Source organism: Tupaia chinensis, unplaced genomic scaffold (assembly GCF_000334495.1).
Source record: "Tupaia chinensis unplaced genomic scaffold, TupChi_1.0 Scaffold000486_1, whole genome shotgun sequence".
In the NCBI taxonomy this organism is placed as follows: Eukaryota; Metazoa; Chordata; class Mammalia; order Scandentia; family Tupaiidae; genus Tupaia; species Tupaia belangeri.
In genome coordinates this window covers 97,871-111,049 of record NW_006159998.1, presented here as the reverse complement: position 1 = coordinate 111,049, position 13,179 = coordinate 97,871, and the positions used below count along the sequence as shown (strand labels likewise).

The window sequence follows — 13,179 nt, the reverse complement described above, 5'->3', positions numbered from 1 at the left end:
CTATATAGCTACAGTCACTAAGTAGGTATGTTTTTTATTTTTTTTTTTGTTTGCTTGTTTTATTTTTTTTAAGACACATTTATTCAGCATCATGGTCAGACTATTACATTTAGCAATCAACCGCATGGGTGCAAAAAAAAACAATCTACATTAAAACCCTTTGTTGGAATGCTTTACACTTTCCACAGAACAGTAACTAAAACAACCTGTTACTTGCTATACAATTAGTCACAAATACAGTCCTCATTTTTTTTTCCATACACATGAGTATTGTCTAAAACATGTCTTCTTTGTAGCAGCTAGGCCCTGCCACCTCTGTGCTTGGCTGAGTTCACAAATCTGTTGTAAACTGTAGCTTCCCTATCACTTCTCTGGCTCTCCTCTCCTGCTAAGCTTTGTTTTCTGGCAGTTAATTAAAACCTTCTGCCACTGCCATAGCTATTTCTGCTGCTGGAACCACCATAGCCACTTTTATTTTATGATTTGGCAAAGTATTGGCTCCTACTTCCATAAGGGCCAGAGCTTCTGCCTCCAAAGTTTCCACCCTTCATGGGTCCAAAATTTGAAGACTAATTGTTATAATTGCCAAAATCATTGTAGCTTCCACCATCTCCAAAATTGCTTCCATCATTACTAGATCCATTATAGCCATCCCAACTTCTATCATATCCACCATTACCATGGCTGCCACCAAAGCCACCACAACCACTGAAGTTTCCTCCATGACCAAAGTTGTCATTAACATCAAAACCATCTCCTTGACCACCACTAAAGTTTTCAAAACCACTTCGACCTCTAGGGCTGGAGGAAGCACTAGCCATTTCTTGTTTGGACAGGGCTTTCCTTATTTTACAGTTGTAGCCATTCACAGTATGGTATTTCTGAGTGACAATCTTACCCACAGAGTCATGATCATCAAAGATTACAAAAGCAAATCCCTTCTTTTTACAACTCTCTCAGTCAGTCATGATTTCCATCATTTCAATTTTCCCATACTGTTCAAAATAATCTCTTAGGTGATGTTCTTCAGTGTCTTCTTTAATGCCACCAACAAATATCTTTTCACAGTTAAGTGGGCACCTGGTCTTTGAGAATCTTCTCTTGAGACAGCCCTCTTTGGTTCCACAACTCTTCCATCCACCTTGTGTGGCTTTGCATTCATGGCTACATCCACTTCTTCCACAGTGGCATACGTGACAAACCCAAAGCCCCTGGGGCACTTGGTGTTTGGATCTTGCATTACCACACAGTCCATGAGTGTCTCCCATTGCTCAGAATGATTCCTCAAGCTCTCATCAGTTGTTTCAAAGCTTGACACTCCAATAAAGAGTATCCACAGCTGTTCCAACTCTTTGGGAGACTCCAACTTGGACATGATGGCAGTGGTAAGAGAGAGTTCAACAATGCTTCCCCAGTGGCGTTCATGTTTGTTTGTTTTCTGTGTATTTATTTTTCTTTCAGGGAAACCATTTTTAGCTTTAACAAATCAAAATTCAAAATGTGAAGAAAAATTTGCTTACGATTTAAAGTCAGGAGAAATATTAGCATTCTGTTTATACAGTAGGTAGATACTAAAAAGTTAAAAAAAAAAGAGAAATGGACAAAGCAGAAATCTAGCTCTGTACAAAAAAATGGGAATAATATATGAGAATTATCAGATACCATTAAACACCCAAACTTCTGAATAATTGGTATCCCAGAAGGTGATGAGTCTAATAAGGGCATTCATAATCTATCTCATGAAATCCTGGAAGAAAACTTTCCAAACCTAAAGAGGCATTCAAATATCCAGACCCAAGAAATGCAAAGGACCCCAAACAGAATCAATCCAAGAAGATCTTCTCCAAAGCACATCATAGCCAGATTGGCCAAAACCACAGACAAGATGCTAAAATTGGCAAGAGAGAAACATCAAGTTACTTACAAAGATTATTCTATCAAGCTAATGTTGTACCTCTCATTGGAAATAATACAAGCAAGAAATAAATGGGAATATATATTCAAAGTATTAAATGAAAAAAAAAATTCACCCAAGAATACTATATCTGGCAAGAATATCCTCATATGGGAAGAAAAGCTGAAAAATGTTTTCAGATAAATGAAACCTAAACGAATTGACCAGTACCAGACCAGCTCTTCAAGAAGTTCTGAAGGGAGTGCTATACCAGGAAAAGTAAAGAGGGACAGAAATAAGAGAGCAGAATCAATCAAGAAAATGGATAACTTAATGGTTAGGACAAAATCAGAAATATTAATAATAATGTTGAATGATAACTTCCAAGATTTAAACAGAAAGATCAGACCACAGTAACAGTGCAAATTTAACAGAAGAGAGATTAATTACATGATACTGAACTGATGAAATAGAATTTTATGACTTTTGACTAAAACATTACTGATTTTTTTTTTCTGTGCTTCTAAGCAATGATGAGTAGTACATAGAGCCTGGATGTCATGCTCACCGAATGCGGGAGAGGGTTGTAGATTGCCACATAGCGGTCATAGGCCATGGCAGCCAAGAGAAAGCATTCCGTGGTACCAAAAGTAACAGCAAGAAGCATCTGAGCTGCACAGCCATAATATGAAATGGATTTATTCTCTGTCAGGAAATTGACCAACATTTTTGGAGTCACAACTGTAGAATAGCAGGCATCCAAGAATGACAGAACATTCAGAAATTAGTATATCAGGTTGTGGAGCCAGGAATCCACCAATACAACTAATCCCAGATTTCCTATCAAACTAAAAAGATATATTGCTAGATGGGAACCAGCAGGTGGCATGGTGGTTAAGGTGCTGGACAGTCCCACATGGCTGACTATGGTTCAAGTCCTGGATCTGGTGGCTTGCTTTCTCACTTCTCCTTTCTCTCTCTCTCTCTGTGTGTGTGTGTGTGTTTCTGTCTGTCTGGTCAAATTAAAATAAATGAATGAAAAAAATAAAATAAATAATTATTTTAAAAAAAAGATAGATTGCTAGAAATAATAAAAATAGGAAGACTTACATGTGAAAATCATTTGCGAAGCCTGTCAGTTTAAATATGGTGACTTCAGTCACATTGTCCAATTGAATTCTGTATAAATTCATATCTGATGGAAACCTTGACATTTCATTAATTATGACATTTATAGGTTCTATTCTACAGACAGCATTATTTGAAAGCAGTGTTCGTCCAATTTTATTTTATCTTCATATTTGTCCCATTGATGAACGTAATGATTTTCTTCGGAGTGACAGGGCAGGCCGTGATGAAAAACTTGGGTCCAAGTGGATACATTACTCTGTTTAAATAAATTAAAGAAAGTTTTTCATTCTGTTGACATTTTAAATTTGTCATGTTAAAAATCTACCAGTTTACGGATCTCAGTTCCAGCTTATTTTCTGTCAATTTCCTAAGATCTATTTTCATATTCTTTAAGTTAAAATTATAAATCTGTACCAGCTGGTGGTGGTTGGATCCCACATCACTAAACCCAGTTGAGTCCTAGACCTACTGACTGAAAATCACAGCAGATACGTGTGCATGTGTGCTCCAAATCCTGAGAGGATAATGGAAGAGAAGGAATACAGCAAGCCCATGCCAATAGTGGGGTGGGTGATTTCTCACTTTCTCTCTCTCTGGCAAGGTCACATGCCCTATAATAAAACATGGGAAAAAAATACCAACACTAAATACTAGTCTTAGTCTCTCTACAAAGTCTATGTAATACCTTTCTTAAATTTCCTTTAGTAAAATGGAAACAACCATTCATATCACAAAATCAGGTTGAATTTAAATGAGAAAATTAATATAAAATTATTTTATACTTACACATTCTCAGATATGTAATATACATTGAAAGATAGAATACAATGTCAGAATTACACCTTTTTTTTTTTCCCAAAGACATTTTTGTTGTAGAGCCTGTGCCCTGACCAGAGAGAAAGAGAGAAATAGAGCCAGAATTCTCTCCCCAGGTGGTATAGCCATGCTGCAATCCCATCTCCTCCATTCTCCTCTCAAGATCTACTGCACTCACTTACACATTTCCAGCGTGAGTTTGAAGCCACCTGGTCCAGGATTAGAACCATAATGGATTGACTACATGAACTCCATCAACAACGGCATAACCATTATGGAATCTGCTGGTCTCAAATGTCAGACTTATATCTTAATTTGTCCTTTTTACTGTATTTCTTTTTATCTTCTTAAATGAGATCTCATTATGTATGTTCATTGTGGTATGATCCTTGAAAAACACACTGGGGAGACCAGAGGTTAGCGTAATGGCTATGTCGCAGGACTCCCACATAGTCAATTGCGGTTCGAGTCCCAGACCCAGTTGCTTAAACTCTCACTGGGCGTGTGTGTGTGCGTGTGTGCCCAAGATCCCAAGAGGAGAATGGAGGAGAAGGGATTGTGGCATGGCCATCCTCTCTAGGGGGGGGATTTCTTGCTTTCTCTCTCTCTGTCTTTCTCTCTCTATCTTTCTGGCAAGCGCACATACCCTATAGCAAACACCATTCAAACAAAAACAAAAACAAAAACAAAAACACAAGGCATGTATGCACAAAATCCCAACAGGAGAATGGAGGAAAAGGGACTGCAGCATGCATGACTATCCATCCTAGGGAGAATTTTTCACTTTTCCTCTCTCTGTATCTCTTTGACCCTCTAGAAAAATTTCAACAATAAAGTAAAGGTGACTTAGAAATTAGTTTATCTTATCCATGTTATGTTCCATAGGTGCAATCATTTAATCCAGTATATGGAACTGGAGGTATAATAGACAAAATGTGTGGGATTTAAATATTTTATTCAAAGTATTCTAAAACAGGCATTTCTTGTCTACTAATATTTTAGAAAATTTGAACTGATTTTGTTTATGTCTCTTGTTTCACTGTGAGAGAGGCTTAGACATACAGATTCTGAATTTTAAACAAAACAGGACAGATCTAGAAAGTAACATATATAAATAGAAATAGATAGATAGATAGATATAGATATAGATGTATCATCAATTCCTTAATTCTCACATAGTAGAAAACATAAATTATTAGGTCCCATGTAAACAGTATTACAAACACTGATTTAACCAAGAAAGAAAAGAGGACCTCTATGAGTAGTCAGGGCATACATGCGTGCAACATGAAGTGGGTTGGTTGAGGCTAAAGGCAGGTAGCACTCTGAGGTACGCTCTCTTCTCTCTCTCTCTCTCTCTCTCTCTCACTCTCTCTCTCTCTATTCCTCTCACTTATGAAATTTATAAATATACTTGAAAAAAAAGGAAATAATAACTGTGATAGCCACAATTGTATTATTAATCAGATGTTAAAGGTAAGAAATTTACCTCTTTTGTCCATCATCTGTGTAATCCACATAACCAATGCAAAATGAACAATTCAGAAACCTTTTATAGGTGAGAAAACTGAGGCACAACCAGACACATAACTTGACCAAGATTACATAGTTAGTCAATAGAAGGGGAAAATTCAAGTCGCTATATCTCTGACCTCATACTCTAAGCTATTTCCACTTGACTGTTTTGTATACTCATTATGCTCTAACTATGGAATCATATCTCTTAGAAACATTACAAAATCACTTCTCATATTTGAATACTTTCATAGAGCCATCAGCTTAAGTATATCATGAAATTAAAATAAATAAATAAAACTAGCTAGATGATAAATAAAATATATCATCTAGCTAATAAAACTGCCTTTTATATCGACTTGTAAATAAATTTAAAATTCATTAAGAATTCTTTCTTCCATAAGAAATAAAATTACCCCAATATAACATCTAACCAATATCCGCTTGAAAGTTAGTTTCTCTGCATTTATTAATTTTCCTATATTATAAATATAACCCATTAATTTTACTCTGCCTACTCTTTTCTGGCTTATCAAATAAATTGAGGACTAAAAATTTGTAGTGACTTCTATTTTACCTAGAAGGCATGAAATTCAATTTAATCTGATTCAATTTGAAAAACCTTGAAATTAAGTAGAATTGTCTCTTCTATATTTAAATATTAAGGCATACGCATTAGTTTTAAATTTGAACTTACAGCTCCTAATTATTTCATGAGTGATGAAAAGTCTCTCCTCTTACCTTCAGGAATGAACTCTTCTCATAAGTAAGGTATGTCTGGAATATTTGCATTGTAATTTTTAACCCAGATCTTTGCCCTTTTTTTTGCATTCTGCAAGGATGCTTCTAAGAGAAAACACACTAATTCTCTTCTGGGAAATAAAACGTATCAAGAAAATTTTGCTTTCTCTAAAAAAAAACAAGTAAAATGATTTGAAGCAAAGTATTACATAATAAACATGATCACATGAATGAACATTGGGGTCTTAGTATAATTGAATCTTCCAGTGCAAAAGGATATGCATAGAACTGGAAAATAAATCTAATTATATAGGGTAGAGTTGTAGCTCTAATACTAATCATCAATGTGCTATTAGGCTGATAATATAGATTCTGTGAAATCCCATTTAGTCTATTCAGAAATGTAATCCACTTAAGTCTATCAAAAATCCTTAAGCAAGTACATACTGTAATAACTCAAAATAGGCTAAGAACTGTTCAAATCCAACCATATGAAAACTACCTAATTAAAAAATGGACCAAGGACCTTAATAGACACCTCTCAAAAGAAGACATGGAAATGGCAAGTAAGCAAGTGAAAAGATACTTCACATCATATGTCAGGGAAATGTAAAATAAAGCAGTGAGGTACCACTCAGAACTATCACAATCTCCAGAATCTGGAACACTGGTAATACTACACAAGGATGTGCATCAAAATAAGAATGCTCATTCATTGCTGATGGGAATGCAAAATGGTGTAGAAACTTTGAAAGACAATTATGAGATTTCTTACAAAATGAAATATCATTTTATCAAGCAGCAATCACACTTCTAGGTACTTACCCAAATGAGTTAAAAACTTAAACGTTCATCCAAAATTCCATAAAGGGATGTTATAGCAACTTTATTTAAAATTGTCCAAGCTCAGAAGCAAGAGAGATGTCATTCAGCAGACTAATAAATGGACTCATAAACTGTAATATGTACAGACAATAAAATGTTATTCTGCACTATAAAGAAAAGAGCTATCAAGTCATGAAGAAAATGTGGAGGAAAATTAAAAGCATATTATCGAGTAAAATAAACTAACAAACTAATGTCCAGTTAGTGAATGGAGAAAATAATTGTAAACCCATACAATGGATGCATATTTAGTATATACATGAGCAAAATACTACAGTGAAGTACAGGAATGGTCCTCAAATATATCTTGGAAGAAGCCTGACTGAAAAAGTTGCATATAATGAAATTTCACTTATATCGTTTTATAGACACAGCAAAATTATAACAATGAGTATATCTGAACTCATGGTAAAGAGAAGTGATAGACAATAAAGTGTTAGGAAGAGCCCTCTATAGGGTGGTGTAAATATTATTCTGTTACTCCATTTGCTTATACCATTGCTTTCTTTCATTCATCAATATTCACATAATGGACACCTATAAGTGAAGAAAACTTCTCTATTTGTAATAATACTCAATTGATTCTCTATTTGTATTAATACTCAAAATCATAACTTTAAAAAACTAGTGATTATATATATTTATCATATCTTGGGAATAGGGGTTGCTTTATCTAGTCCAATAGGGGCTAGACACAGGTTAAGAAGGGTACTGGGCATGCTGGCAAAGTTCTGCTACTTGACTTGGTTCTGTTCACTAGATTATGTAGTTTATAAAAAATTTCCAAGTTTCGAGATCAGCAGTTAGCATAATGGCTATGTCACTGGACTCCCACATAGTCGACTGCGGTTCAAGTCCCAGACCCAGTGGCTTAAACTCACGCTGGGCACGTGTGCGTGCGTGCCCAAGATCCCGAGAGGAGAATGGAAGAGAAGGGATTGCGGCGTGGCCATCCCCCTGGGGGGTGATTTCTCACTTTCTATCTCTCTGTCTCTCTCTGTATGTCTGGCGAGCGCACATGCCTTATAGCAAAAACCTCTCCAAAAAAAAATTGCCAAGTTTTACATATATATGTATATTTATGTATATATTTTCTTCAATTAAATAAAAAAGATCCTCCAAAAAATGATTTTTAACTCTCATTCTCCCTCTAACTCTCTCTCTCTCTCTGTCTCTCTCCAGGGAGCACACATGCCCTATAGCAAACCCAAAAATATATAAATAAAATTTAAATGGAAAATAATCTTATTGGGTTCAAACTTTTCTAATAACTTTACAAACTCCAGTGACTTAAACAATCTTTGAATAAGTCATAATTCCAATGATTCTCCCATTAATGATGGTTAATAAAGATTTTAAACATTTTTTGTGTTCATTTTATATTTTTGTGAGGCATATTTATAATATTTCAAAAACTAGAATTGAGCATTTTTTATTGTCACTTTTTCTCAAAATCTTCATTCTCCTTCATTTCATACAGATTTTTTTAATTCATATTCCTCTTATCTTTTTGTTTAGTTTTTAGTTTTTGCTATAGAGTATATGCTCTCACTGGAGAGACAGAGAGAGGACAGAAATCAACCCATAGGGGGCATGGCCATAATGCAATCCCTTCTCCTCTATTCTCCTCTCAGGATGTTGGGCAAGCATGCATACTCAACCAGGGTGAGTTTTAAGTGGCCAGGTCTGAGGGTAAAACAGTGGTCAACTACTGGGAAGTCCAACAACATAACCATTACTCCAACTGCTGGTCCCTCATCTTTTCTTTTCTTAGTTGTTTTTTAAATGGTGACTATTCTTAACATTTTGCAAAACTACTCTTAATTTATGTATTTTTTGTTTTATGTATATTTTTGGCTTCTTCCTATGAGTTCTTTGAATCATTTTTATACTCTCCTGCTGTGCAGACATATCCTTTTAATGTTTTATTTTCTCAATGCTTTGGTCATTATTTTTCATTTTCTTTAACAATATTTTAAGATACACATAATTTTCAAGACATTAATTTCAGTATTTTGTGCTCCAAGTTTTAGCAACTTTCTAACTATTTGTTTTTTTTATTTTCATCCTACTTCACCTTAAATTTTACTATATGGAGCTCAGTTGTAGTCCTCTTTTCCCCCACCACATTCAAATACCATGGGCCTTTGAACTGTCAGAAGGAGATATAAAGTTGGTGATACATCGAGGTATATCCTTCAGTTTCATGCTAAAGGAATCACTCTCATGTTTGATGTTTTGGTCTGTTTTTTGCTGTAGAGCACGTGAGTTCGCTGGCGAGAGACAGAGAGGGAAAGTGAGAAATCATCCCTTAGGAAAGTGAGAAATCATCCACACAGCAAACCCTTCTCTTCCATTCTTCTCTGAGGATTTTGGACATGCATGTAGATGTGCCTGGTGTGAGTTTCAAGCCACTTGTCTGGAACTCAAACCATGTTTAGCCATGTGGGGATATAGTACCTTCACCACCATGTAATCTGCTGGGCCCCACTCTAATTTTTTTATGATGCTCTTAACATAGTATTGTATGCCTATTTTAACTCTTGTGCTGTCTGTTTCATGAGTATTTTCTGCTTGGATTTCCTGGAGCTCTTAACTAGACAGATCATGCCTGCCCAAACAATTTCTGCAATTTAGATAATTTTCTGTTCCTTTAACAGTATGTCCTGAGCCTGAGGCCAACAATTGGCATCCCTGGACTCCCACAATGCTGACCGTCATTCGAGGTTGGACCAGTGGCTTGAAACTCAAGCTAGGCACATGTGCATGCACACCCAAAATTCTGAGAGGAGAAAATAAGAGAAGGGATTGAAATGTATTCATCTGTCTTGGGGGGTGATTTCTCAACTTTTCAACTCGTTGTCTCTGTCTCTCTCTCTCTTCAGTGAGCTTTTCATATTTTGGGAATGCACACACATGCACCTCATGTATCTTTCAAGCCACTAGTTTCTAGGACTCAAACCACACAGTTGGCCATGTGGAATCCAGTTACTTTAATCGACATGGTATTGACTGGCCCTGGGCAATTTTCTTTTTATTTTTTTAAGAGGCCATCAAAGGCATACGCAATAATTCTAAGAACAGTCAATATAATTTTACCAATCAAGAAAGCAAATCAAATGTAATAATCAACAAATTGAAAATACAACTTACAGAATTAAAGAGAAAACTGAAATGTTATATTCATATGACAAGAGACTAAAGATCAGAATATAGAAGAAACTCAAACAGCTCATCAACCATAAAAAAAAAAAAATTAACAATTGGGCTATCAATTCGACCATACAGTTCACAAGTGTATGTATAGAAATGGCTATGGCATACATGAAAAATATTCAATGCCACAAAGAGTTAAGAAAATGAAACTAAAAACCAAGGACATTATCATTTCAACTCCATTAAAATGACTTCTATCAAAAACACAAAGAATACAAGTGCTGGTGAAGTTATGGAGAAAGGAGAACTCTCATGCATGACTGGAAGTGTTGTAAAGTACTACAGCTAATGTGGAAAACAATATGGCAGTTCCTGGGAAAACTAAGAATAATATTACCTTATGATTCAGTAATCTCATTATTCAGTGCATACTAAAAAGAAAAGAAATTAGGTTAAAGAAATGTCCACATTTTCAATGTTTATTTCAGCATTATTCTCAAAGGCTAACATACAACTTAATCTAATTGCTCAAAGAGAGATAAATGTATAAAGAATGGTACAGTGATACAATGGATTACTATTCAGATATACAAAGGAATTACCTCTCATTTTAAACTACATGGAAGAACCAAAAACAAACAAAACATTCTAAATGAAACAAATAACTGAAAAACACACACCACATATTTTCATTAATAAAATCTGAAAGAGTCAATCGTATAGAAATGCAAAATATACATAAAAGAAGTTTGAGAAGGGAAGAAAATGGGTAAATGGGAAAAACATTATTAGATGCAGAAGTACAAGTAGATAAGAAAAATGAATTATAGGATACTATAGCACAGCACAAGAATGACAGTAACAACTTTACATGTATTTCAAAAGAGATGGAGAAGATCCCTTCATGGCTACTGAGAACTAGTGATTTTGGGGGACTAGGAGAAATGAAGATTTTCCACTGATAATTCAGCCTCTAGCCCTCAAACTCGTGTGGTAGGAAGAAGAATTTCCAGCCTCCTGTCTCTGTATCTGTCTTTGTCTCTCACTACCTCTGTCTCTGTCTTCTCATCTTTTTGCAATTTTTCCTTTTTAAAATTTTTCACTTAAGCAGTTTCTGGGCTCTCAGTCCCTCCTTTCCCTTATGTTGTTAATAATCCCCTCTTCCCCTCCCAACCCAGGAGAGGCAAGGGCACAGGCCTCAGAAGACCCCTTCATGGCTACTGAGAACGAGTGATTTCATGTGGCATACTTGCACACCATGGGGTTTTCTAATTTTTGCCAAAAAAAAAAAAATTAGCTTTTGTTTTTTTAAAAAAAAAACTGTTTCTTGGTTGTTTTTGTTGCTGTTGTTTCTCTCTCTCTGTTTCCTTTTCTGCATGCTCCTGGATGCTCAGAATGATCTTCAAGTTTGGTAAGAAACACATCTTTCCATCAGATGTCTAGAAATCACTACAGAACCACAAAAAATATGGGAAAGCAAGAAAAATACCTCTCTCCTAAGGGAAAAGAATGGCTCCTCTTTATCCACAGACAGTTCAATGGAAATCATGGATATGTCTGATAAAGAATTTAGAACATTCATAATGGCAAAACTAACAGAGATGGATGAACAGAGGCAATGAACTGCAGAAGAGAAAGAAAAAAGGAGCTGACCGAGAGCCAGGAGATGAGGAAATTCTTACAAGATCTAAAAGAAGAATTACACACTTTATAAAAGAATCAAATGGAATTGTTAGAGATGAAGACTATAATACAGGAAGTAAAAAATCTCCCTTGAAAGTATTAAAAGCAGACTAGATCATACAGAAAATAGAATTTCAGACATAGAAGTGAAAATTGCTGGCCTAGAAAAATCCAACACAAAGACTGAGAAAATTGACCCAAAATTTGAGAATAATATATGAGAAATACTAGATAACATCAAATGTCCAAACATCCGGATAATTGGCATCCCGGAAGGCAGAGACTCATAAGGGCATTGATAATCTATTCCATGAAATCCTGCAAGAAAACTTTCCAAACCTAGAGAGGGGCACTCAAAGATCCAGTCCCAAGAATTACAAAGGTCTCCAAATAGAATCAACCCAAGAAGATCTTCTCCAAGACACATTTTAGCCAGACTGACCAAAATCACAGACAAAGACAAGAAATTAAGATTGGAAAGAGAGAAACAGAAAGTTCCCTACAAAAGATATCCCATCAGACTAACAGCAGACTTATCATCAGAAACAATGTGAGCAAGGAAAGAATGAGAAAATATATTCAAAGTGTTAAGGGAAAAGATATTACAACTGAGAATACTGTACCTGGGAAGACTGTCCTTCATATGGGAAGAAAAGACAAGAACATTCTCAGATAAACAAAACCAGAAAGAATTTGCCAGCACCAGACCAGATCTCCAAGAAGTTCTCAACGGAGTACTATGTCAGGAAAATTAAATGTAGTCACACAGAAATAAGAGTTCACAAACTAAGAAAATGGCCAACTTAATCATAGGGACAAGTCTAGAGTTGAATATTATAGCCCAGAATTCAATCAGGAAGATTGAACCACAGCAGAAGGTAGATTAAGTACATGAGACTGAACTGGTGAAATAGCATTCTGTGAGTTTTGACTAAAATATTGGTGCTTTTCTTCTAGGCTTTGTTGTCTGGTTTTAAGAGTTTTTGTCATGTCTTGAGCTGTCAATAGTTTCATGTACCTACTATTTGAACAGGATACTAACCTGTTTCCAAGCTTTAAGGAAACTTCCTTACCAATTGAAAATCGCTTCTCTTGAAATTACCAGCTGAACTTGCTATTGAAAGTAGTTAGATTATTTAAGAAATTGTATGATCAGTAAAATGTGGAGGGAGAAGGAATGTAAGACAACTGTAGGCACCATATACGGTGTGAGAAGAGGGTGGGAAAGCGCTGAGGGTTAATCATAGGGGGTATATATATATCTATATATATATATATATAGATAGATATATATACACACACACATATATATACACATATATATATACATATACACACACACACACATATATATATAT

General features: G+C 35.4%; 1 pseudogene; it reads right to left on the bottom strand.

The window, feature by feature from the left end:
• Nucleotides 1-258: 258 nt before the first annotated feature.
• LOC102502417 (heterogeneous nuclear ribonucleoprotein A1-like) lies at nucleotides 259-1,375 on the bottom strand (annotated as a pseudogene).
• Between the last annotated feature and the right edge of the window lie 11,804 nt (nucleotides 1,376-13,179).